At 34.9% G+C, this 27,294-nt stretch overlaps 1 protein-coding gene across 1 annotated transcript in view; it reads right to left on the reverse strand.

Moving 5' to 3' along the window:
• AQP (aquaporin) overlaps positions 1 to 22,201 on the reverse strand; it is a 119,648-nt gene extending 97,447 nt beyond the window's left edge. Inside the window, exon 1 of the mRNA XM_090412344.1 lies at positions 22,072 to 22,201. The gene's annotated coding sequence lies outside the window, so the exon portion shown is untranslated. The remainder of the gene's footprint in view (positions 1 to 22,071) is intronic.
• Positions 22,202 to 27,294: the final 5,093 nt, after the last annotated feature.

A 27,294-nucleotide genomic window follows, 5' to 3' on the forward strand; every position in this document is an offset into this window, starting at 1 on the left:
AATTTGTCACAAACCCTTGACCTTTTCGTTGCATGTGGCTAATGGCAATGGAGTTAGACACCAGAACATTAAAATATTGAGTCTAGGATAATATGAAAGCATTAGTATATAATGCCAGATTATCAAATGTATGGACGCTAACTCTGGATGGACACCTTATTGTTATTTTTGAACGATGTCATGCTGTTTAGGAAAATGTAACATTCTGTAAAAGGGAGGGGAAGGAAGTTGTATATAATATATAATAACACATTAAGAAAAAAAAAGAGTAAAAAAGATTTTCTTAGAATATTTTGAAATCTTCAAATTAGAACACAGCACCTTTATATATATATATATATATATATAAGTTGAATAAAGTCAGAATGAATGAATTATTTTCTTTCATCCTTACGGATGAAATAATTAAATTAAAAATAAAATAATTAAAAAAAATGCTTCAGTTAAATAAAGTAATATTCGGAAAATCAAAAAACGGGTGCTGTATACTCCCTAAGGAGGATTTTGAAAGCATTAGAGTATTTAAAAAATCCTAAGAGCTATTTATCAGTCGCTTCCCCCTAATCTGTCTTTTCGTAATCATCCACCCTTCCTAATATTTTGATCCGTTCCTTTTAACGTAAAAAAAAGGGGTGATATTCAATAATGGTTGCTCCAATATTCATCATCTAATAATTATTATCGTTCTTTTATTTTGTTTTCTTTTGTTTTATCAAACGATTCTTTGCATCTTCAAAGGAATAGGGATTTATTTTGACAAAAAACAATGGAAATGAAATTTTAAGAGAAGTAATGTTTCAAAACGCTAAACCGTTTTCAAAACACATCGTTTGCAATTCATTGACTTTGCATCATGTGCAAAGTCGATGCAGTACTGTAACTTAAACGGAGCGACAGTGAGATACTACAAAAATAATACTGTAGTAAAAAAAAAGAAAAAAAAATGCTATCTCGCTTCTAGAGGCATTTTAAAATGCTGATTCATTTCGACGCTCACACTCCACAGTCATAACTGTGGAGTGCGAGCGTTTGTGAATTGGATAGATAATAGAAAACTACCAACATCGAGTAGCATTCCGCCTGCAGGTCGCCAAGAACTGAAATGGTATAATGCATACGTCATGTTTTGCAATAGCAAGGACATGGTTGACATTGTGTAAGGAGAGCACAATTCGTTTTTTTATCATGCACATAAATATCACTTAAAGCTACTCTTAGCCAATTGGCATTCCAGTTAGTAATTATGTTTCTTCCTATCTGTACCCTCCCCCCATCCTTTCAAATGCTTTTTCTTTCATCGGCGACCTTATTTTTTAAAGTCAGTACTCCGGTACTGAATGGCCTGATATCACAGGTATATCAGCCTGGATCGCCTACCATTTGATGGACGCTTTCTTGATTATACAGAACATACCTCTGTAGAAAGATGACAATCATTCATCCGCAAACGAACCTCTGTTGATCTTCATATTAAATAATTATTACACACAAAGACGAGCGAACATGCGTCTTTGTGTGTAAATTTTAATTTTGAATGCCGTTTCGTACATATGAGAGTAAATCAAAAACAATTGAAAATGACTGTTTTCGTTAACATTTTAAGGATGAAAGGCTACATATTCCATTTGTGGAAGTCTACTGGAGGAGGTGGAAGAGCTGTTGGAATCTTGGGGTGATGGTTGGCAGAAATTTGAAATTCTGGGCACATGCTGTAAAGGCAACTCAGAGGCTTGCTGCATTGCTGAGACAGGCGTTGATCACGAGAGATAAAATGGTAGTGATTCCAATGTATAAGCCTCTGATCAGACTGCATCATCCCGACTATTGTGTTGGGATTTGGAGGGAATGAAGCGATGTTGGAGAGGAAGATAGTGCAAAGGCGGTTGAAAAAAAAAATGATTTCAGGACTGTGAAATTTAGCTGTGAGTATAGATTGTGTGTATATAATTGCACAGTTTAGTAGGCAGGAGTGATATGATTGAGATGTTTAAACTGTTGAGAGGTAATTACGGATGGATATGGGAAAATATTTCAAATCGTAGAACAAGGAAGTAAACAAGGACTAAGAACCATCCCTGAAAGTTGTGCAAGGGTGTGGTGCATGAGAGCTTTTAGGGAATGGTGAGTGAGTAGAATTCATTTTCTGAATACGTTATGAATGCTAAAAGTATGGATGGACTTAAAAATCATTGACGACTACGTTGCAAGCAGAGTAGCCCTATCATAATGATCTTATTGTAATATTTGATATAGTAATGTTATATCTGATATGAAAACTTGTCCCTTGAGTCTTTTATTCCTGGAGAATTGTACAATAATAATATTTCATGACGTTTCATTCATGCTCGAAATAACAACAACCTCATTCTCCCCGATTTTTCTTTGAAGTTAAAAAAAAAAAAATTTGTTTTCAAGTGTTTGTTGATATTACAAAAACAATAGTTATTTTCCCCCTCCCCCCTTTATGTTGTAATACAGAGCGGCTTAAAGTTTTTTGTTAGTTCTGCTGACATGTTTAGTTAGAATTTTGTTTTTATTTCATTAATTTAAGTCGCAGAAAAATAAATAAAATATTTGTTTTTTGTAGCCAATGCTTTGTGCAGCTTGGTGTAAAGAGTTTACTTCTTATGATAGTATTTATTTAATTTATAATTTAAGTTAAATGAAGTAAATTTCCAATAATTAAAATCAAAATCGACCATGAGATTTATATATAAACTACCCGAATGTGATTAAAATGTAAAATATAAGTGGAAAACGATATGAAAAAAAAAAAAAAAGCTTAAGTTTTTGGTGTGCATGCAGTACAATCAATTATATTGGAGAGGCAAGAATATGATTGCGAGTTTACGTTCACTAGGAACGATTAAAATCAACGGCGCTGAATGGTAGCTTCACAATATCGAGTGACTCCTGCAACAGAATATCGTTATATTACTGTTTAATGGTATTTTAATAATATTGATAATAAACTGCTACTAATCTCTAACATCGTTGAACCTGTTCGTGTTGTTCTGTGTGTACGAAACTAATAAACCTAAATAAAGGAAGTCAGGGAATATGAATGAAAGCAAGCAACCAACCAACCTATTCAAGGTGGTATAGTGTGTGTATACGGATGGGCTTGGGTTAAGTGTATCGGTTTTGCAGGATCGCATTGGCTATGTTCAGTATATAGGGTAAGGTTGTTCAAGTCATACCACCGCCCAAGTCGTACCTCTTAAATTTTGAATTTAATACCGCGACAACAGCACTTCTAGCGGCAAGAAGATGTACACTTCAGTCAACCATATTGGTTCGAATAGTGAATGTCGTTCACCTACAGCGTACTAACAAATCCTTTCAATAAGTAAGTTTATTGTTATTTTCTTATAATTTTTCTGCAAATGTTTGGTAGTTTTTGTAGCAAGCAAATTATTGATAAATTCATTTTCCTGTTCATGTATACGTTCTGTAGTATTTAAATAGTTGTTTATTCGAAATGAAATCGTAGTAGCTTTATTCAGTGTTTTCATATATTTATTTGAAATGTACCGCGTGCCGTGTCTTAAGTCGTACCCACATAAGATTCTCAAATCGTACTGGTAAGATTTAAGGAATTCCTCTCTCTGTTATTAAATTTTATCTGTTATTAAATAGGTGCAGTTACTAGTGGTTTGACAACTACATGTGTATGTTGTATGAATGCTGCTGGTGAATTTATATCTCCAATGTTAATATTGGAGATATAAATGAACGATTGTTTGAAGAAAGGAGCACTACTAAGGACCGTATTTGGATGCTCAAAAAATAGATGGATAACATCAGAACTTTTTGTTCAGTGGTTGGAACATTTTATCCGATGCACCAGGTCGGAGAAGAGTAACAAGAAGCAAGTACTAATTCTTTTGGATGGCATACCATTGATGCTATACACCTAGCACGCGAGTATGGCATAATAATGCTATCTTTTCCTGCTCACACAACCGTCTTCAGCCTTTAAAGACGGGTCTTTTTTCAAATCATTTCTTTCAATCGGTTTATGGCCATGCAACAGATATGTATTTAGAGATGAAGATTATTCTACTTCGATTCTAGTCGCTGAAAACTCATTATGCACAGAATCAATTTTTATTTAAGTATTTTACATAAGAAATATGGCTTTTAGTTAGCCCATGTTTTGTTTGATTTTATTCTTAGGTACGACTTAAGCTGTAGGCGGTACGACTTAGGACACTGGTTTCCTTAGTCTTACCGATTTTTTATAAAAAATTTAGTTAATTTCATGTAAAAGCATACATATATTTCGAACTTTATCATAATAAATAATAATCACAAAAGTTTTGAATAAAACAAATACTTCTTGTTTAATTAACGAATCCTACAATTTATACTTGATTTTCCTTATGGGGCACGACTTGAGCAACCTTACTCTAGCTCAGTAGCTTTCGATCGTTTTTAACTTTATTTTATAGCTTCAGTATTGAGTAAGTCAGTCAGCCTCGGATTGTAATTATTTTTTTGATACTTCCCACAGAAAATAAAACAACTATGAACACTTTTGTAGTGTAGCATTGACTTCGCCATACAATGAAAACTGAGAAGTAAATCGCACTGGGGGATTCGAGTGTAAATGTTTGTAAATACTGTTTTAGGTGATAGTTGAATATCGTTGCCCAGGGTGTGATCAACATCCTGCTCCAAGCGGCTTGAAAAAATTGCAATTACTAAAAGTTCTAATTATCTTACCTTTAGCCAACCGCGATACAAACTGTAGATTCAAAACCGTTTCGTAGGTAGGATTCGTTTTTTTAAATTCATACTTTTGCTACCAGCAGTGTAACTCCCTGTTGGAAGACATTAAAAAAAAAATAATAATATGGAGCTATTAAGTAATTGTACTTACCCCCAATAGACGTTTTGCTGCGTAACTTTAGCGTTACGCTCGAACTCGTTTTGTATTGTTCGTTCGTACAGACTTAATAATATCCATGAAATTGTGATATTATTCCTTTAGAATAATGAATCATGTGAAGTAAATTATAAAATTTTAGTGACCGTCAACGTCATATATGATTAGCGGGGTAGAAAAAGTATATAATGGCTGCTTAATTTCAAAAATTTCTATTATTCGATACACAGAAACGTTTCCATAGTAATTTTTGGCCCGCTTTATTAATACAGCTAGCTAGTGACTCGTGTAAGCATATTGAAACAGCGTGATATAGACGTTGAGGTGGTAATTTATTGTTTTGAAGTGAAATTGTGTAGATATTCTTTTCACAAATGATACACATTTTATGGCCAGAAGTTGTAGACGATGCACGACTAATAGCCTAGAGCTGAAATAGTGTAGTTGATAATTTGGTTTCTGTCCAAGTGTAAAAATTTAGGTCACAATTTAAAACATTTTGCGAACACTCAGCTTTTGTTGTTTGCTGGCAAAGCAACACATCACTTGCCTTTATACTATTGCAAGACGCATTGGCCGATGCCCTGGAAGACACTTGGCTCCTCAGATCTCCACTTTTTTTTTTGTTTGTTTTCTTGCTTTCTTTAGCCTATAATGGTTTTAATAAAAGCGGAGGTTTATAATACTGGTCAAGTTTACATTGGCAATTCACAGTTGTTTCATACCGATGAAATTATTCGAAATTAGGGGTTGATTCGTTTTATGTGATTCAAGCACAGTGAAATGGCACTCTTGCGTTTTTATCAGACTATAAACTTTCTAGTGTTGGCGAAGTACTGTAATTAATTTTTTAGTGTTGGAATTACCATTAAAATCCCTTTTTTTTAAATTATTATTTGAATACTAATTTTAATAGACTTTATTGTTTGCCCTCACCTGTGATATAAACTATCAAAAAGCCTATTTTAGCAGGACTATTCCGTGACACAACTTGCCCTTTATTGGTAGAAATGATGGCCACCTTTCACCTTCAAACAAATTCCCGGTCACAGCACTATTTGAGACGGAGTATGCTGGTTTCGTCACAAATTAAACGTTGCATTCCAATTATATAACCACTCATTATTTAAGCCGTATACTATTTTATGTTGTGTGATAAAATAAATAAAATCCAGACAGTGTTCAGACGATAATCATTTCCTTTTCTTACAAGAGAAAATAAAATTATGGTTGGTAGGAAAAAATGAATCCTTTAACGGATTAGAATATCCAGCAATCATTGAATTAATTTAGACATGCCCCACTTGAACTTGACATTCTTAGTATTATTTAGGTTAGAAATGTCTGCATTTCCTAGCCAATACTTTTATAAATCTTGGGTTTATAAATTGTTATGAAAAATATATAATAGAAACAAATCTTCAGAATATTGTGAAAACCCTAATAAAAGTTGAGTATCACTCTTTTGTGAATCCAATCACGAAATGTTACAAACTTGCCTATATTAGCTTTAATGCTGTGGGTGGGATGACTTAAGGCATAGTTATCCGAAAACTATGCTCTAGAGCCACATTAATCAGTGTATCGATCTCACAGGATAATGAAAATCATCTATCACCTAGATACTTAAAAAAAAAAATTAAAAAAAAATGTCAATGCTAAGGATTCAAATTCGTGGCCTGTTTGGTTAGAGAGTGGAGGTGATATCCATGGGCAAAGAGGCAGGCAAACTAAAATTAAATCGAGGTGTAATTCCTATGTATTTGATTCACAGTGACTGGTAGCTGTGATATCTCAATAAACCATATTGCTAAAAGTTTGAACAGCATCTTCCCCTTTAAATCAAGGAAGCGCTGCTTTTTAGAATTTAATAGTGGCAAATATCGAATTAACGATGCATATATTTCGTATTATGTATGTATGTTGAACAAAAACCTAAAGATATATTATCTAGATATAAGAGTCAGAAAAAATTTCTTATATTGGCTCTTCTGGTAGACTATAAGTGATACCTTCTGCGGTGTCACTAATGAAAAAAAAAAAAAATGCAACTGAACTGAAATGTTATGAGAGCATTTCATGTTGTATTTACATTTAAAAAAAAAAAATAAATAAATAAAATAAAAATATATATATTGTGTGTTTGGTATTTTTTTGCTGAACCTCCGAAGCTTAGTCCGTTTCGACGAGAAAGATCTGGATTCGAATCCAATCTGGAAATAAATGGTGGTAGCAAAGTTTTTCTCTCACCCAGAAACTCGGGTTTTTCCCCGCAAAACAGGCAAACCTGCCAGAGTTTTGAAAGTCTGCACGGTATGGTGTGAGTCTACTCGTGAGCGTAAAACTGGAAGAATTTTCTTGCAAAACATTTCTGATAATGGGAAATTATTTTTTTTTCCCAAAGCTCTTAATCATTTAAAGGAGTGCCGTTTTTCTAATATCTTATGTTCCCAAAGTGCTGTCCCTTCTTTATTATTTTCTTTGTATTTATTTATTTTTAATTTAGCAAATTAAAATTAAAAGTTTAATTTTGTAATTGGGCAAAAATGGTCCACCATCGACCTAATTAGTCTAAAGGTATTGTCTTCGGTTTCCAATTGCATCATCTGGAATAATGTTTCTTCGGCGGCATGATTTTCGTTGCATGATATGATACCCCAATCATGCTTATTGTGATCCTCAAATGGCTTGAGAAAAGAAGTTCCGCGTTTCGGTTAGTCTGTAGAGTAGATTCCTTTGCCACCGATGATACTAAGGTGCTATGGTTGAAGATATGACAGATCTAGAAGAGAGAGAGAGAGATTGGGTTGTACGCAGTTTTTGCTGAACTGAAACGTTTTGTTTATGGAAATGGACATAATTATGGATTGATTCCTATAGCTCATTCAGACCGTTTGAAGGAAATCTAGAATAAGCACAAGTTCGAATCGTTTATGAAAGCAGGAACAAAGGTTCCATCAAGATATTAGGATGTGGAAAAAAAAATTTGTAATGCAAATATGATTACTGCTGGAAGTTAGAAAAGGAAATCTAGGAATCCGTGAATTTAAATACAGTTTTATTTCGTTTTACCTGTAATTTTTTTCCCTTATGTTTCATTATAATTTTAATAGAAACTTCTTTATAGTACATTTTTATGTAAATTTCAACAACGTTGAACGTTCCATGAAAATAAAGGTTTTCATATTTTTTGAGGTTGTGAAAAATTTCGACATGATGGAGGATTAAATCTCCCATGGCTTTGAAGATTTTCATCTGTGCGTTTACGAAATGCTTACAAATATATGAAATTTGTGTTGTCTGTACGTGTATGATCATTATTCCTCAGCTTTTTTCTGGGATTCTAAATTTCACCAAAATTCGATATTTAAGTTTGTCTTTTATCGAGTTCTCAGTTTTGGTTGCAGTTAGATCATTTATAATGACTGGATTGGTTAAGTTGATTGAGTTTAGAATTCATACCGAAGCGTATGAATTTATGGGAAAAATTAGGCAAAGCAATTGCCTGATTGGAAATACAGTACATTAATCAAAAATCGTTCCAGGTTTAAAAAAACATTGGCAAAATGGATGAGCTGGCGTATAATAATGCTATCAAAAATGATCGTTCGCAAATCGTGCGATTCATTTGGCTAGAATCGAAGGAGCCTATACACAAAATATTCCTCAGTAATATTTGGGAATGGGGTGGGGACTTAATTCGACATTTTAGAATCTTCACAAAAAATTCTCAAGGTGTCTGTTTTATTTTTATTTGGACTAGATGAACATATACATTATTTAAAACGTTCCAAAATTATGCAAAGGAATAACTGTACTCTGGTTGGATGGAATTTGATATTTACTTTCCCGCGTTAAATTTGTCAAATATTTCAATTTTGTGGGTAAACGGCCCCGCCTACTCCCTATACGGGAACAACATAGGCATTAGCTGATTTTTTTTTTTCCCGTTTTGATTATGTTATAGCCAGACCACCTTTAATGATTAGCAAATCAAAATTCGTACATAGGGGAAGAAGTAACAAAATGAATTTCACACGATCATGTGAAAGGTATCTTTTCATAATAGTATTTTAAAATAGTGATACTTATTAGAACGGAATCGCATCTTAAAACGGTTCATTTGCGATAGGTAATGAAGTTGTTATACAAGAATGTTATTACTACCGTGTCCTAACTTTTTTTTTAATGTATATTCTAACTAATGTAAGTTTTATGTTGCACTTTTTAAGTATGTTATGATGAAGGGTGCAAAACTTTATTTTTGACTCCGCAAGAAATTGTTTAAAACCTTGGACGGCTTGAGAAATATCGAGCTGTCTTTATGTTTATTGCGTTGTTGAAAAATGAAATGACCTAGGCTTAGCTTTTGGGTCGTGACCTCTTTCTTAAAATCTTTGAGGCTATCGTTTATCCTCTTTTAGCTGTTTGTCAACATATGTAATACTTAAAAGTTGAAAGTCAAGAGAAATAGTTTGTAGTGGTGTGACATATTTCAACATCTAATACTTCCTGCTGAAGAATACTAAGAACACATTACTGATATGTTATCTTTTCTAGTAGGTAACAAGAAATGGATATTTTAATTCATTTGTAAACATGTATTACTGAGAGGCATGCTAACATATGCATAGTTAGTTGGTTGGTTAAAATTGCTAATGAGCTACCAAGGCTGCAAGACCAGAATATTTTGTCTGTTAATTGCATATTTTCTCTTCTGGGTTTCTTTTCTGGAGGGAAAGCATTTCTTATGGAAATTATAATTACGAATTCAGTTTCTTGTATATCCCTGCAATGTGGTTGTGTGTCTGGCATAACACATTCTTTACTCCACAGAGAAAATAATTCAGAGATCTGTTCGACAAATTACGCATATTGTAACATTTGCTTCTGTTCGATAATCTTTAAGCATTAAATGAGTTTAAATGCTAATCCAAATACAAAACCGAGCGTTAAATTTGCATCCTCCGTTCCTCTTGCACATTTCGCACTCTGTAATTAACAGATGTAAATCATGATAAAGAAAATGCAACATCACGTTTTCTGAGCTCGAGTAATGATATCCGGAGGGGTGAGATTATAACCACTAGTGCTCAGTAATAATTCCTGTGCGTGTCGTGTCACTGGCTCAGTAAAAAGTGTTTTTCATGTGAAATGGCAGTTATACTATTTTAACAAAAATTAAGAAACTATACAAGAATTTTTCCTTCAAGTCTTAATATTAAGTTTCATCAGAAGCGTTCCATTCATTCTGGAGTTGGTAGGTGGGACGGGTAGACAGTTGGTGATATTCGCTTGTGAACACTCGTTTGAAAAGACAGCAAACTGTTGGTCTCTCAATTACCTTGGATTCGCGAATCAGTTGAGAAGGGAACTGGATTTCAAGCTTAAGTTTTATTTATTAATTTTTATATTATTAATTTATTAAAGCACTGCAGTTAAATATTAAATCAGGGTGGTAAGTGTTTCTTCATATTTTTCACATGAATTATTTAGTGAAATTACACCTTATTTACTAGTTTATTATGTGCACCTTCGTAGTGCAATTGAAAGAACAACAGAACATTGCACCCTTCGACTGGAAAAGACCTGCGTTCGACCCCTCGTGTAGGTAAATCGGCCTTGAAAACACACACCATTCAAAAAAAAAAAAAAGCTTATGGTGATGGGCAGTAGATGATGTTGTGTGTAGTGGATAATTAAGTAGTAGGGGAGAAGGTGAGATGTATGTAGGGGAGTAGTGCAGAGTGCTCTCCCGCGATGAGGCTTTGGATTCCTTGGAGGTTTCATGTAATATTAATAACATATTTACATCGAGTTTTTATTAATTAAATTAGAATCTCCTCCTCTATGCATTCGCAGAAAGTTAAAATACGTTATTATTCATTCTATCTTTTTCTTTTAGTGGACTTTCTTGGTAGAATTTATTCTCTTTACTCAGTAAATGAAACATTAAAAATTGCGTACAGTGAACTGTTGTATTTAATTGCTTTAATATCAACTCCATAAAGGAGAACTTCCAAAACTTTCTCCTTAAGAAAGCCGGCCTGGTTGGCCGAGGTTAGCATATCCGCTCTCCAGCCAGAAGTCTGCGGGTTCGATTCCCGCCATGGGCATGGATGTTATGATTATCTGTGGAAATACTAGTGGTGGTAGTGGAGGACAGTAGATGGCATGGATGTAGTTACGGTTAGTTATAGTTGGTGAAGACAAAGAGATGTAGAGTGGGTGTCCTCCCTCAATGAGTCTTTGGACTCCCTGGAGGTGTCACGTAATAATAATAATTAATCATAGCCCTGTTGTGATATACACAGCAAGATCATGATTATGGAGAAAGAAGGAATCTATCGATGTGCATTTTGAATAACTAGAAATTGAAGTCCTGGGAAAAAGGTAAAAGGAAGGACGTCCGAAGAACAAGCAGACAGAAGGAAAGGAGAAGACGAGAAGCTCAGTTTGATAAGTTTGAAGCTGAACTATGTATGGATGTTGACCGATAGCTGGTCGTACTTCTACATGTCGAGAGAAAGAGTTTTGGTAGCATTGAAATTTTATACATAAAACTTGCCTCTAAAAAATCGTGAGGAGATCAGTGTTTATGAAACTGGTTATGGAAGGTCTTCTAACTTGAATCGTTTGAGTACTGCAAGGTAATGTTGAGCGAAGTGCATTGTCATTGGCTAGATTATGGATAGGATTTGAGATTACTGGGAAAAGGTCATTAACGTATAAGAGCGAGGTAGACCTAAAGCATGGAGCCCAGTGAACCCTGGGCTCCATTGATAGAGAAATCCGAAGAAAAGAAGACCATCTACCATGATGCACAATCAGTAGAGGAAATTGGCAACTCACTCGCAATGGTCAGAAGGAAGGCTATAAAACACTCGGGGTCCTTTCATGGCACATGTCCAGTGGTGTGTAAGATTGAGTTAGATCTGCTGTGGAACGAGAATAGTAGAATGCATACTAGTGATCAATCAACAAATTAACCGGTGGGCCTCCAGAGAGAAGATGACCCCCATTTTAGAGAAGCCAGATGAGAGCAATGGAATAACAGTGTGGTGGCTGACTTTTGTTTCTTTTTAGAGAATGGGCTTCATATAACCTAGTTTCTGTGCACTTGGGTAGAATCCACGACTATTTCAGCTCAGCAGATATAGAATGCGTTTTTAACTTTCAGTATACGTTCATATGGAAGAAATACCATATGAACTAGGAGATTTATTGATATCCAGACTAACGAGGATTTTTCTGATGTCTTTCTTGCAAAAGATCGGCGGAGGATCCTACTATGCCACGAACAGCTCACCAGTACTGAGCTTTTCCTGGCGTAATGAGATGAGATTAGTTGTCTGTAGAAGAGTTGGAGGAGAAGACTAATGCCAAAGGTCTGCCTTATGTTTGCATTGTACATCAGGATGTGAGAGAATTGAAAGCATGGAAAAGCAGAAGTTAAAGAGAGCAGAAGGCTCAGCTACCGTTTGAGGAGGCAGCAAGTTCCTTTTCATTCGAAAATACGTTTCGAAAAAATGAATATATATTTTAAGTTATTTCTGAAAGCATAAGACTAGTTCCTTAGATTTATTTACAAGAAACTTAAAATAGCATCAACTCATCTCTCCGTTTCATTCTTCAACTAACAATCGGTAGATTCAAATTCATTAATGCTGTCTTTTTCTTCCCAGACGTAGCAGTTTCGAAAGTTTGCAAAAACCCTTTCTTTATTTACTCCAGTTATTAATCCCTCCCCCTAAAGCTCAGTTTCTTACTCTGCACGGTGTCAATAGTGAAGTGTTACTAAACCATTCTAGAAATGAATGGCACACACACAAAGAAATTTTAATCACTTGTCACTCTCACCACTGAATGTGATGAAGATAATCTACATTGCCTATACTTCAATTTATTTTACTGTTGGGTATCTTCCGCCATAGCTCAGCCATTTCTGTCTAGTACAGTTATTGAAATCTCTTTACATTGTCAACCTCTTTATTTACCCCTATTTACTAACTGTATAACATTGTCATGTGACGATGTCTGATTACTTTTTTTCCGTATTTTCTTCCAACTCCTTGTTTGTGACTAATAAAGTTCATTTTGCACTTTAGTAGCGTTCAATACAATTTGATGTGCCTCGATTATTCTGCTGAAAACTTGCGCTTTTCTTTGTCCCATACATTACACAACATTGGTTATTGCTGGGTAGTGAAGCAAACAAACCTTTGGTAAACAGGCTAGAAATCTACTTAGGAAAGTTCTTATCCTAATAAATGTAACATTATTTTGCTTTGTGTCTGATTAAGAAACCTATAGTACATAACAAAATATCCGTGCCAGTATATGTGTGTGTGTGTGTGTGTGTGTGGTCACTAACCAATATATATATATATATATATATTGGTTAGTGACCACGAGATGGCGGCAGTTGTCTGCCTTATTCTTCTCCCGGATGGCAATTGAAATCACTGATAGTCTCTGGCCAGCTGGTCTGCGATTGGCTAAGGCAGATACCCGCTGTCAGTTCTTTAATAAAAAAACAAAATTAAAACTGAAAATATGTCTTCTCCTAGTAATAATATTTATTGAAATCGTAAAATATGTTAACATTTATGTTATATTACGAATATTTTTTAATTCCTCTGTCTTTGAGTGCGAGTGTTACCAGCCAGTTTATGTATTTAGTCTACTGGCAACCGTTCGGTTTGAGGGATGTGTCACCACTCCACCGATGTTGTCGGCACGCTTTGACCATACATTGTTTTTTCGTGTTTAAAAATTTTGCCTCCAAAATGAGTAATCCAAATAATAAAAAAAATAAATAAAAAAAAACGAATCTGTAAATTCAACAACGATCGGGAAGAAGACTTGTTTTATCCAGAGTAAAGAGAAATATTTTTGCGTATTGTGCGATGGTTTAATTTAGTTGTATAATAAATGTTACATGCGTATTTATTCTACTTTCATAGTTAATTAATTTGTTAATTGTTATCATTTGATATGATAAGCAAGTATAAATTTTCATAATAAAAAATATTGGTTCCTGCCATTCTCTTCACAATCTCGAATGCGCCTGTGACCACAACCCAAGTTGAGAACTCCTGGGGTAAGCGTACACTAGAAGCCCACACGTGTTCAGAAGTTAGTTAGGGCTAAATGATCTCGCATACTCCCTTTGGGGAATAAGAGGAGTTCAAGGATTTATTTTATTTAGTGATTATTTTCAATTAATTATTTCACATGGAAACAAAAATGCACTAAAAGTATTATGTGAATTCTAGCGAATACTACAGAATATTATTAGTTCTGAAAATATGTAATTTCTTCACTTAATATAGTAACCGAATTATTTTAAATTATATCATATCTATCAATATAAATGAATCAAATTACGTTAAAATACAGAAATCAATATGCAGTGTCTGTATGTTTTTAAAGGTATATATTCAAATTCCTAAATCATACAAATTATTCTGACTGGCGCCTGTGGAAATGGCGTTGACTTCCATAGGATACTGAAAGAGAGACGATAAATTTGATTCTAGGTACAGACTATAAGAATTTTTTCTAGACTTTAAATGCCACCGTTTCCGAGTTAGTCGATCTTTGGCATGAACAAGTATGATTCCATCCATTTCTGAAATTCGGATTTTTAACGTAGATTTCAAAAGGTCGATTATACAATGTGTATAATTACAGACAATAATACGAGCATTTATTGAAGGATTACGAGACCTTGACAGTTGTGTGCCGTACTCTCATGAAAAAGTCTTAATTCATTTATAGCTTGAGTATATATCAGTGGAAGAAAGGAAATTGATCATTCAACTGTCTTCAGAATGTTAGGTCTAAAAGAAGCTCCACTTTCTCCATTTGGGAAATTAAAAAACATTCGTTGGTTTATTTTATTATTAACCAAGCGTCTTCACTGACTCAATATTTCCCTGATGCTCATTGATTAGCCACAAAGTTTCTTATACATTTTTTCTCAGCGACGCCTTAATGAAATCCATTTAACTGGAATAATGTATCCTCTACAAACCAAGTTTCTTCTGATTTCTCCACAAAAGCATACACGTTTTGTTGAACTACTGGATACATTGGCAAAATATTCTGTCAGGGTCAATCAAGTCATCATCGCATAACTCATCTAATTGAAACGGAGAAAGGGATTCCTGCTCTTCTTTAATTTCTCATATTTCAAATCTTTGAGCATACACCCAGCATACTGAAATGTCGTTTATTTAATTTATCCTCCCCCCCCCCAAAAAAAAAGGAATTTGAAAGTTGTGGAGGTTGAAGTCCTCAAGAAACATTTGTAAATATAGGACCAAACCAAACTACCATTTGGGCATGATCAAGTTTTGCAACATTTGGTCTTTTCACAGTTTGATTGGATTTGTTAATGATTTTTCTTATAGCTGTGAAATGGGCAGAAGATGCATCTCTGCATCTTTTTTTTTTTCATTATTAATGTACTACATTAGTACACTTGTTGGAGAACTTACTCTTGAATAGTGGTTTGGGATTATGGTGGAATAAGGGATGAAGGCCTTCGTTACTGCGAGAATGATTTCTGTTATCCAGTCTGCATAGGTGCTTGAATCAGGTGACCCGAAGCAGTAATAATTGGAGCATGGAAAGAGGTAAACGTTTATCCCATTTAGCACCCATATAATGCCAAAGGACACTAGACAGAATTAATTCGTGAAGTTCCATGTTAAAAGAGAAATTTGTATGAGGTTGTGTTCTGAGTTACCAAGATGAGAATTGACTGGATGTGGAGAAGAGAAGTTCTTTGGAGTTGTGGAGGTTGAGTACTCAAGAAGAATGACATCTCTGTTAGGGTATTTTGACTGCAAGAAATCTTCAGCCAAAGAATAGCAAATAGGGAGGAATTCGATGTTTTGCAGTCGCTGACAGGACGTTATTTTCAGGTGAATGCACAAGTGACTCCCTTGTGGGAAAAAATGTGTAATGTGTAGTTTCGCTGTTGAAATGGACAGTTGTCCTGTTGCCAGTTGAGGTTCTCTTAGGAATAACAAGTTCAGTTTGGATGACTGTAAGTGGTGCACATAACTTATTTTGTTTAAGCAACGAATGTTGAAGTGTATATGGAAATTTTTTTTTGTAAGAATTAAGGTTTGTGGTTTTTTCGTTGTATTCTTGTTTCTTTTGGATTTTGTTTTATGTTTTTTAATTGCATTTAAAAAACTGTTTTTTAAAAAAAATTTTTGTATTTGCGCCTGTGTGTAGCTCAGTGAAGGTGGCATGTACCCTCCATAGTGCTAAATCGCCCGAAGAGAGAGTGGTGCAAGTTCGATTCTAGTCTCCGACTAAAAGCCTTTCTTCGACCGATTTCAGAGTTAGTTGATCTCTGGCATGGGCAAGCGGCTTTTTTCTCCCAAAAACTCGGGGATTTTGTCCCGTAACCCTAGAACCCACACCATTTTCAGACAGTAAACGTGTTAGAAGTAGGGACCACGAGGTGGCGACACTTGTCAGTCTCCTTTCGTCACCGACGCCATGTATAATTAGTGATAGTCTTGGGCCAGTATCTCTGATTGGCTACCGGTAGAGATTGAACCCCCCCCTCCCTCAGTCTCGAAAAGTTAGATGGGGCTAAAACGGCCTCGCCTACTCCCTATATGGGAATAAAAGGCATTAGATGATTTATTTTTTAAAATTGTATTCTGTAGGCGATTTATGATCATAAAACCATGTTTCGATGGAGTTGTAATTCATTATACAGGGAGGAAGGAATAAGTACATGCAATAGGGGAGGTGGCTGACTCAAAACCATATCGCTATTGCAAAGAGAACGCAGTCTCTTGTTTACATGTAGTCTCCACAGTTCCCCCGCATACCACTGTACTCCAGTCATGAACGGGCAGAGTAACTCACTAGTCGAGAAACCTCTCGATTCTTTACTATCAGCTTCAGCTCCATGTACTCTCTAATAGTTGACTTGCGGAACTCTCAAATGGAGTGGGTCAGGGTTCCTACAGCATGACTGTACTTTATTTGATGGTATCAGCTGCACTGCATGTGAGAAGGGGAGGGACCAGAAGTGGAGCCTTTGCTTTGACGACGAATGTGATTGTAATTATGCTTTTGCATCGGCTATAACACTACTGTAAGATAAGTCAAAGTTTCCATAATCTCTGACAGCATATTCTACAGTTGTTGTCGTAACTTTTTTTCCTAGTTGTGCGAGATCGAGTCTGTAGAGCATCATTCAAGCACCCATTCAAGAAGTATGTCCATAATCATCCCAAATACACGAAATTCTAGAGATAGGAAGACATAATTCAGAAGTGGAGAGGGAAATTTTCTTTAATCTGGATTCTGGATAGACAATCTAGGCACTAACCATCTTAATGAGGGAATCCCAAGACCTCCATGATTTAGTGGCATGCAAAATGCTAATTGCACATCACGAGGAGGACGGATCTGCTGAGCAAATCTCTGCATCCATCCGAGACTACTGTCAGAGAGACTACTTAGTACTAACCCGTGGTAGAGTCTAGGAAGAAGGAACTAATTAAGAATTTAAATAGAGGATTTTCGAAGAGAATAGGAATGTTCTTCTTAGAGTGGCTGGGAAAGAGGAACAGTCTGGCGAATAAAATTAGCACTAAGGTATTTCTACTCCAGAACCGAGCATGCATTGACATGCTATGCAGGGAAAATTCAAAACTCTCAACATTCAATTTCTGTATCTACCTGAGGGAGACGAGAAAAAAAAAAAGAAAGTGTACTCTACTTTCACATTGATATTTAAGCTTCGAACTCGAAAGAAGTCGATTGCTCGGTTGAGCAGTTCCTGCAAACACTAGTAGAAGCTGGGAATATGTCATCAGCGAATACCATAACATTCGCTGATAATTTTGCAGCCATAATCAGCGTTTGGAATGCGAAAAAAGGAAGAATGAATATGTTCCCAGCTTGGTGCGAACACTGTTCTTTACTGACGAAGATACGATAGTAAACAGAAGTATCAATTGGATCTTGCAGCACACTCTCCATACATTCTCACTTGGAGGAGGCGATGGTCTATCCAGTATATCACTTTAGCACAGACACGTCAATCCTTTTTAACAACTTTTGCATTTTAGCATAAAGACGCTTTCTTTCTGCTTGGATCGCACAGATGATGCAAGACGATATTCTGCTAACCAATGTGAAGGAGGATGCTGCCTGGCAAATTCCATCTCCAAATAATTATCATTATTTGGAGATGGAATTTGACACCATTTATATTCTGATAATGTGTTACAAAAGTCTTGACTTTACTGAGTGAGATGATTGATCCCACTCAGTAAATGTAAAAAGATGATGTAAGATGTCTTTGGAGAAGGGAGTGAACTTACTGCTCTTTTTCTATCCCGAGATAGCAGATGGGAAGAAGATAGCCTGTGTCAGGAGGTAAGATGATATTACATGCTCCAGTGGGGTCTTAAGTTCATACTTTACATACGTTCCTCATTCTCATCACAAATTCTCTATAGGATAGTAATTTATGACGCGATCTAATTGCTGCTATTGTTCGCTTAGCAGAACTCTTCCAGAACTTCATTAATGTGGGCTGTATCTTCCATAATTGATAAGGCATCATGAAAAGCAATATGCACCTCTTAAGCAATTCATCGTGCCTTTTCACAGTCAGCATAAATTTCAGCAGTACGATGTTTTTCTCGGCGTTGAACATGGATAGATCGATAGACGTGGTAAGGATTTTTGACATTATGGAGAAGAAGAAAAAGTCATTTGAGATGATGGTCCTGATTGGTTGGACCAAGAAAGATATTTTGAGCAATTAGATGTTGCAGGAACATTTGAAGTTGTAGAAGGATTCACAGTGGTGGCGATGTTTTACCAGGCAATTCGTATCCAGGCTTGCTGGAGTAATTGAAGGCTTTAATTAAAGTGGAACAAGTTATGTTAAATGTTAACAAATTAGTTATGTTAGCACAACTAATTAACAAATATAAAGGATGTGTTAATTAGTTATGTTTATTCTGGAATTAGTATTAGTACTACTTGTACTATTTGCGAGCTACTTCAAACCTCTAATATGCAGAGTGGTGATCTCATGCTGGGTCATGAAATTCATCTATCACCTCAAGACAAGCACAAGTATATGTGTCCATGTGGAATTTGAATCCACAGACTGTTTGTTTGATAGCAGGACGAATTACCATGAATTTAAATTTGGACATGTTTTAATTAAAATCTTGAACGTATCTAAGTATTATTATTATAACGGTGTCTCCATGGAGTCAAAAGACTCATCGCGGGAGACCCTACATTGTATATATTGCATTTTTCTATACCTATGTGCCATTTTATATTTCCTACAATTTTGTATATGAATGACACAACGATTGGTCATTTTTGACTTGAATTTCACCACCACTGTCATGTGGGATCAATTTTTCGCACTTGCAGTATTATACTGTAGAAATTACGCTGTTTTGTGGCTCTCAACAACTTGACCACACTTTATTCGCCTCAGATCATATCGCCTGTAGGTGTTGACCAAGGGATGATATCTACTAAATATGAATAAAAATGGATATCTTTATGCTAGTTCACAGAAATCGTTAAATGACATTACACAACTTCCACCTCATAAAATACTGAATGTACTTTACTCAAACTCATAATTTTCTCGAAATGAGCCATTGGATAAAAGAATTTGCAGTGGTTTCTTATCTTGTTGCTGTTGGAGACTGCACTTTCCACTTACATATCACATTGAGAATATGTAGGAGATCCCCCCCCCCCCTCCACCAGAGTTCATGAAACCTGATAGAGGCTCTACCGCCATACATCGGGTGAGGACACTAAAAATGGCAGAATACAAGCCCATTCCATTATGATACAAGGCTATCTGTGAAGAGAACATGAGCGTGCTCGCTCACGCTAATTATATCATGTTGTGTTATTATTATGTATTATTCTTCAGTGGTAGTTGAATGTGGCCATTGCATCATATTTTACTTGCCTTTATTCGTTGGTTATGTAACGGTTAGATACTTCATGAGCAACCTTTTTTTTTGTCATGTCCAATGATTAAAAAAAAAACATGTTTTCTTATCTATTTTTTTTTTCATTGTAAATAAACGGAAAAAAATTCTTATATAATTATTACTGAATGTTTGTTGTAATATTCATTTCTTTTGACAAACACACAGCGCTTCTTCAAGACGTGCATTTCACAGCATAAGAAAGAAATAGGTTTACACTTCAGGATCACCTCACTGAGTTAAGCTGCTACGTTTTCCAGTTGTTTGCATCAGAAATGTTGCAAATATCCTGTGTAGTTGCACTTCGATACTCTTAGTAGTTTCCATCAAGCAAAGACTAACCAAGAGTTAGTCTTTGCCTGATGGAGTAGTGAAGAGACTTATTATCTATATATATATACATAGATAGATATATCATGTAATACATTCATTGATCTACTAGTTTGCAAATACTTCGGACACAATTCCAAACAAGCATTCTCCTCTTCCTCTCTCACCCCCCCCTTTTCAAAAAAAAGGCTTGGATATTTTTGACCAGTTTTATTGTCTGTGGAACAAGTGATGTATACATAAATGTGGAAATTTTTTTCACTCAGTTTTAAATTAAATTTGCCATAAAATTATATTCTTGTTTTAATCCTTTATCCAAGTAAGCAAAGAAGGGTGCTCGTGAGGTATCCTCACGACTAGGCTACTTGTATAATAACGTCATGTCAATTGCCGTGGTATTCCATAGTGCAAAGTACACATCCTTTCAGACGTGTATAATATTATGTATTATCTGAAGTGCTACTATCCAGATCGGTTTCGACCTTTATTTAAGTGTCATTAGTGGGAGCCAGATCCGCAAAAGATACCAAAGCCGAATTAACGAAGAAATCAAATATTTCCCATATACAAGTGGTGTTATCACCTTTTATTAAAATATTTTGAATCAGAGATAGTGTAGAAAGTTTTTTTTTTTTGCAGTTATTTTTCCGATATATACAATCCAGACTCTTGGATTGTATATGTAACTGTTTAGCATATTTCCTAAATATGAATACTCCGACCTTATTCATTAATATGCGGCATGAAACTATTGGCCTTTCTGCAGTGTTGTGAATTTACTTAGGACGAGTTTCACTCATTAATGGAAGAGAATTTTCACTGATAGTGATTGGACTTCTTCCATCACTCATACGATAAACTAAAAATGTTTTTTCAAAACACTTTTACGGCACATGGATGTATTTCACATTAGCAACGTCGATGGCATTATTGAAACTGCTGATAAGGATGCTCATTATGCCTCCTTCGGAAAGAATGATGCATTTTTTTTTAATCTAAATTGGCTCAATCTGTCGAAACAATTTACACATTATTAGGCATGTCCTAAATAGCTAAAAAATAAAGATTTCTTTTGCTTAATATACAGGTGGTATAAGAAGTTTTAATTATACCGCCTATATATAAATTTTTGCCGTGATAGTATCAGGGATACTACAAAGGCAAACTGATACTCTTTATCCACCGATATATGAAACATGTATCAGCGGACAAAGTTTTGGTTTAACAGTTAGAACGCAGTGAGAGAACCGTGAAGGAAGCAACTCCTTTACGGTCCTCTTTATTTTTGTCAATCGGATTTTCTTGAGTAGCATAAATAACGTATATGCATAGCATATCTGGTCGAAAACGGTTGAATTATGGAATATGTGGAGGAGAGAGAAGATAAAAAAAAAGCATTCGGTTGGCACGTAATAGATCAACAATATTTTATTTAGAACTGAGCATGGCAAAATTGGGTCCTAGTGACGCTTGTAATAAGAGCAGTCAGTGATACCCAATCTTGCCAACTAAATTCAAACTTCGATATGCAAGAATTCTACCCGAAGCTCTTTTAAGGATCTTTGTATTTCATCAAAAGAAGAATACCTGATGTCTGATAACAAAACCCAGATATCCCTGTTTTATTCTACACTTCGGAATCATTTAATGAAAACAAATGCTTGCAAATATAAGTATTATCTGACGACATTAGCGACAATTCAAATATTTGGTCTATTTTAATATTCGCATCAAATTAATGAAATGGTTCATTTTTTTCTGTAGTACTGCACTATAATTTGACAATCAGTAAAAGTAATATATTATTTAAAATCTACCCACCTGGTTTAGATCCTTAGAATGCTTAAAATCGGTTCAACCTCTTAACATCTCAGAAACCACAGTTGTGTATCAGCACATTTGTAAGTCAGTGTTAACCCTCCCCACTTCTCTTTTCCCCCACCTCCTCCCATATCCCAGTAGCCCTCATCGGAGCAGTTTATTCCTAGACCACCATGCGATATTTTTAGATAGATGGAATTTGACCCGCTACAAACTCTGCAGCCAAATCTAGAAAATATAAAGCGAGTTGTTTTTATACGTTGAGTTCAGCTTTAAATGAATTAGAAATTTGATTTCATATCAGATCACGGTGCTTACTGTCGCACATCTGTTTACTTCATCAGCGATTTTCAGTTTACGTTACGATATTTCCATGTGCAAAACCATTGCATCAGCTTTTGTTAGGTCTACTTGGACAGTCACACAGTAGAGAAATTAGATTTTTTCCTAACACTGTCTCCATCTGTTGGCACATGCGCAAGTCAAATACCAGGAATGCGTTTTATTGATATTAAACCTGTTATATTGAAGAAAGCCATAAAATTGCTTCAGCTAAATTGGTGTAATTATTTATGGAAGAAGAATAAAGTACTCTTATTTCATAACCGAACTAGCAACGCCAATAAACATTTGCGTTAAGCGTTCGAAAATTCTTAGAGGGATAGCATTGTGATAGGCAAGGCAGAAGATAAAACATTTGAGGCAGAAAAAAAAGACGAATTTTTAACTTTATTTTTGAAAAGAACAAATGTTTTGTACTTGAGCAAAGAGAAATGTGAAGAAATAATATAAAATTTTATTTTCTGTTTGACAAGAATGCAAAAATGCAAATACAGCAACTATACTCATATCATCATCATGCTTTTCAAAGATTTAGGCCTAGAGTGGCCATATTCCGGCATTAGAAGTCATCGTTGAATCTCTTCAGAGAACGTCCTGGTTTTCTTTTTCTTAGTGGTTTGTAATTTAAGCTTGTTTCGGTAATCTTTGTTTTCATTCTTTGAACGTGTTCCATCCATTTATGTTTATATTTTAAAAATATTTTTTCTATTACTGATTCCTGGTTTAATTCTTTCTTAATTTCTTTTGTGATCGAATAGAGTATATTTTGCAGTTTTTCTTATAAACTTCATTTCAGCTGTTATTAATCTTCGTGTCTTTTTGTTTCATTGTCCAGATTTCACTTCCATACAATAGGACTGGTAGGGCTAATGTATATACATTATTAACTAGGTTAGTTTTAAATATAGATTTAATTATACCTGTTATTTTAAAATATTTCGCAATTTTTAGGTTTATATCATTTTCATATGTAATCATATCACGGGAGGTTCGTGCATAGGCACTGAGGAACTGCAGCACCCCCAATTTTTCTCGATATATAAATATATTTATTTATATTTTCTTGTAATATTTAATTTTATCATCAACAATCCTATACAATTCTCTTATTTTGCATAAAAATAATAAAAATCCATCTTGTAGCACTTAGGAGGGCGAACCGCTAGCAGCACTGTGTTTACCACAGTGTCATATTGCTACGCGCGCATGCATATGCACTTCATAGCGAGATGCGAACTATTAGCATAATGCGGAAGTGTCCGTCGCGCAGTTTCACTTTGTTTATATGTAGTTTGCGCCAGTAGTAGTGTTCGTAGTGCTTATCGTGTTGTTATTATTATGTGACATCTCTAGGGAGTCCAAAGACTCATCGGGGGAGAGTGCCAACAGCATCGAACGACTGATTCCTTTCCAACCACTAACCGCACTCAAACTTGCTTAACTTTTTGCGAGCCATTAGTAGCAGAGGCTCTACCAATCGACCAACCTCTATCTCTTTAAATATTTGGACATTACAATTAAAGACATAACATTTGTTATAGTTAATTAATTGACTTTTGAGTAATTTTGAATTATACCAAACTGTATAATTTTATCGATAATAAACAATATTTTTTCATGTTTAATTTTTTTTTAAATTTTTACCATAATTTTGATATTTTATCCAAACACGTATACACTGTACTTGCAGAATGTATGTATATTTTGAAAGTTGCAGCATCCCCACGATTTCAAGCCACGAGCCACCACTGAATCATATCCTAGGTAGTTAAACGAATTCTCCTGTTCTAAAATCTTGTAATCTATTACTATTTTAGTTCTTACTGGGTCTTGTCCTTTAAAGGCCATCGTTTTTTATTTTTCTGTTGATATTATCATTCCATAATCTTTGGCTATTTCATTTTAAATTTAAAATATCTTTCTGTAAGTTATCTTCAGAATTTGTAATTATTATTTGGTCATCAGCAAAAAGGAGAGTGTTTAGGTTCACAGTAGGAGGAAGTTTAATACTCTCATGGAAAATTTGATTCCATTTTATGAGCTAAATTTTGTTTTATTCCATTGAGCTAAATTTTGAAATTATATTTGACGAGAGCACACAAATAAACTAAAAAAACAACATATTAATAAAGTTCATATTACAAACGACGAAATTATCACTGTCATTTTCATCATCATCTAACCTTTGTAATGATGAAGTATGACCTCTACTGTTCTTGCACTGGTAAACCTCCAAACAAACTGAAACCAAACCATTTCATCCCCATCCAGCCAAAGCAGACAGAGGCTGCCATCAATAACAGCTTTTCAGTCAATCTATCTACAGCCAGGTTATTTTTCAAAAAAATTATCTTTTTATGTGTGGTTCCCACTCACGAAAGATTATTAGTAAACCTAGATTATATCTGTACCTTGGGTAGGCTAAGGATTTTCGATAAAATATGCATAATCGATAAAAATGGGAGGGAATCCTTCTATAGATAGATGGATAGATAGACATAACGCAAAAAAAAAAAAAAATACATATTATAGAATTATATGCCAGCAGCGGACCCGCGACCTGTTTGTTGGAGAGTAGATACGCTAACCACTCGGCCAACCAGGCCTGCGCAAATCTTAAATTTCTATAGGAAGTCTCCTATAGAAATTTAAGATTACTTATTACTTTATTTACTCTTGATGTTAGATTACTTACTCTTGATGTTTTTCTATTCCCTTCTCTCTTTTCTGGTAGTACCTTTCCTTCTACTGTTCGTTTTAGAGAATTTGAGGAAATTTCTCTATACACATGTTTATGTTACGGTTAAAGTGATAAATCCGGTTATTATTAATAATTACCGGTTAAAGTGAATAATTAGAATTAATCACTTTAACCGGTTAAAGTGAATAATTCCTAGAGAAGTCTGGTAAATGTAATAAAAACAAGTTTATAGGTTTTGTATATAATGAAAAAAAGTAAGGAAAGTACTTCTTTTTCACCCAGTGAAATCAGAAATCATTATAAACTAACCTAACTTAACCTTTATCGGTTGGAAATCATTATAAACTAACCGTTTAGGTTAGTTTATAATGATTTTAACATTATAATCGGTTCTACATGTGACATTCAGGTAGAACCAGAGTGTAGTCGTAGTTTGTCGTCGGCAGATTAATGGGGATGAAAGATAAACGTTGTTGTGGGCCGAGCTTAATGATTGCGGGCAGATAAATAAAAGTTGTTGTGGGCAGATGAATGGGCATAAGATAAATGTCGTTGATGTACCTCTTTCCTCATCAAAAACACTGATCAGTTCCCCTCTGATTTATCTGTTATCCACATTCATCTGCTCAGGACAACTTTTATTTGTTATGTGCCATTTATCTGCCCGCAATCATTAAGCTCGGCCCACAACGACGTTTATTTTTCATCCCCATTAATATGCACACGACAAACTATGACTACACTCTGGTTCGACATCCAGGTTAGTTTAGGTTAGGTTAGTTTATGATTTCTGATTTCATTGAGTGCAAAAGTACTTTCCTCACTTTTTTCATTTTAAACTAACCTAACCTAAGCTGTTATAATTTCTATTGAGAATGAAAATCTATATATAAAGCCTATAAACATGTTTTTGTTACATTTACCAGACTTCTCTAGGAATTAATCACTTTAACCGGTTAAAGTGAATAATTCTCGTAAATTATTCAATTTAACCGGTAATTATTAATAATAACCGGATTTATCACTTTAACCGTAACATTTATACTACTGTAATTATTTTCTCCATTCTTGTTGTTACTGGAATACGCTGTGTAATTCTGATTTGATTTTCCTTCATGATTTTGATTTATTTTCCTCAAACACTTTTTTTGATTAAAGACTTCACCATAAATAACTATGGGGGACTGCGATTCAGCTATAACGTTCCTTGGAGAGATGCATATTTCTTTCAAAGTATTTATAAGTTTGATCATAGCAGACCATCCTGATTTATTTCTGGTTTTGTTCGCGTTCGACGTATAATTTTGATTCTTATTTCCTTTTTGGAACCTCCGTAGTTCAGTCAGTATAGACGAAGCCTTTTTGTAGGAAAGACCTTGGTTCGATTCCCGTGAGCGACGTGAGGAACCTTTTTATCTGGTCTCTTTCGACTAAAAGTGAGTTAGCCAGTCTCATACGGAGGTAAGGGTTTTTCGTCCCCCAGAACAGGAAAACGGTCTGTGCACATACGCATCTACATTTTTTTTAAAGACATTAAATTGAGACTAAGAGCCAAATATTCCTGCAAATATTTTCATTACATATCTTCTCACATGAAACGATACAAGATGTGTTTGCATTACAATTTCGCCCCACAAATATCACATAAATTATAAATATTTCATACATTGGTATTGATGGGTATCATTTTCTCTTGTCAAGTTTTGAGTTTCTCAAATATAGATATTTAAAATACGTCAAAAGAGAAACAGAATATTTTAGAATAAATTTTAAAAAAATCTGATAACATCTATTCATAAGCAAAGGGAATTGGCGAGGCTGTTAATTCTTAACTTTTTTTGTGAGGCTAATGGGAAGTTAATCTCTACCCCTAGCTGGCCTAATAGTATCAGCAATTTTGCTGTTAGTTACTGCTGCCATTACGTGGTAACGTTGTATATTATTGTCTGAAACAGTGCGAGTTCTACGGTCAGTTTCTTGATTAGTGGGATTAAAAACCAGGATTTCTGGGAGAAAAACTCGACTTGTGTGCGCAACATTTCGATTATTCATAATCCGCTGAAAAAAGGCTCAGAAAAAAAATACTTCAAAAAATGCTCTACTTCGACAAGGGTTATGATTTAATCAGTGTTATATGGAGGTGATAGGTTTTCATTGCAAAAATCAGGCAAACTGCAGAA

Source organism: Typopeltis vanoorti, chromosome 22 (genome assembly GCF_054136105.1).
Source record: "Typopeltis vanoorti isolate ZY-2024b chromosome 22, IOZ_Tvanoo_1.0, whole genome shotgun sequence".
Lineage (NCBI taxonomy): Eukaryota > Metazoa > Arthropoda > Arachnida > Uropygi > Thelyphonidae > Typopeltis > Typopeltis vanoorti.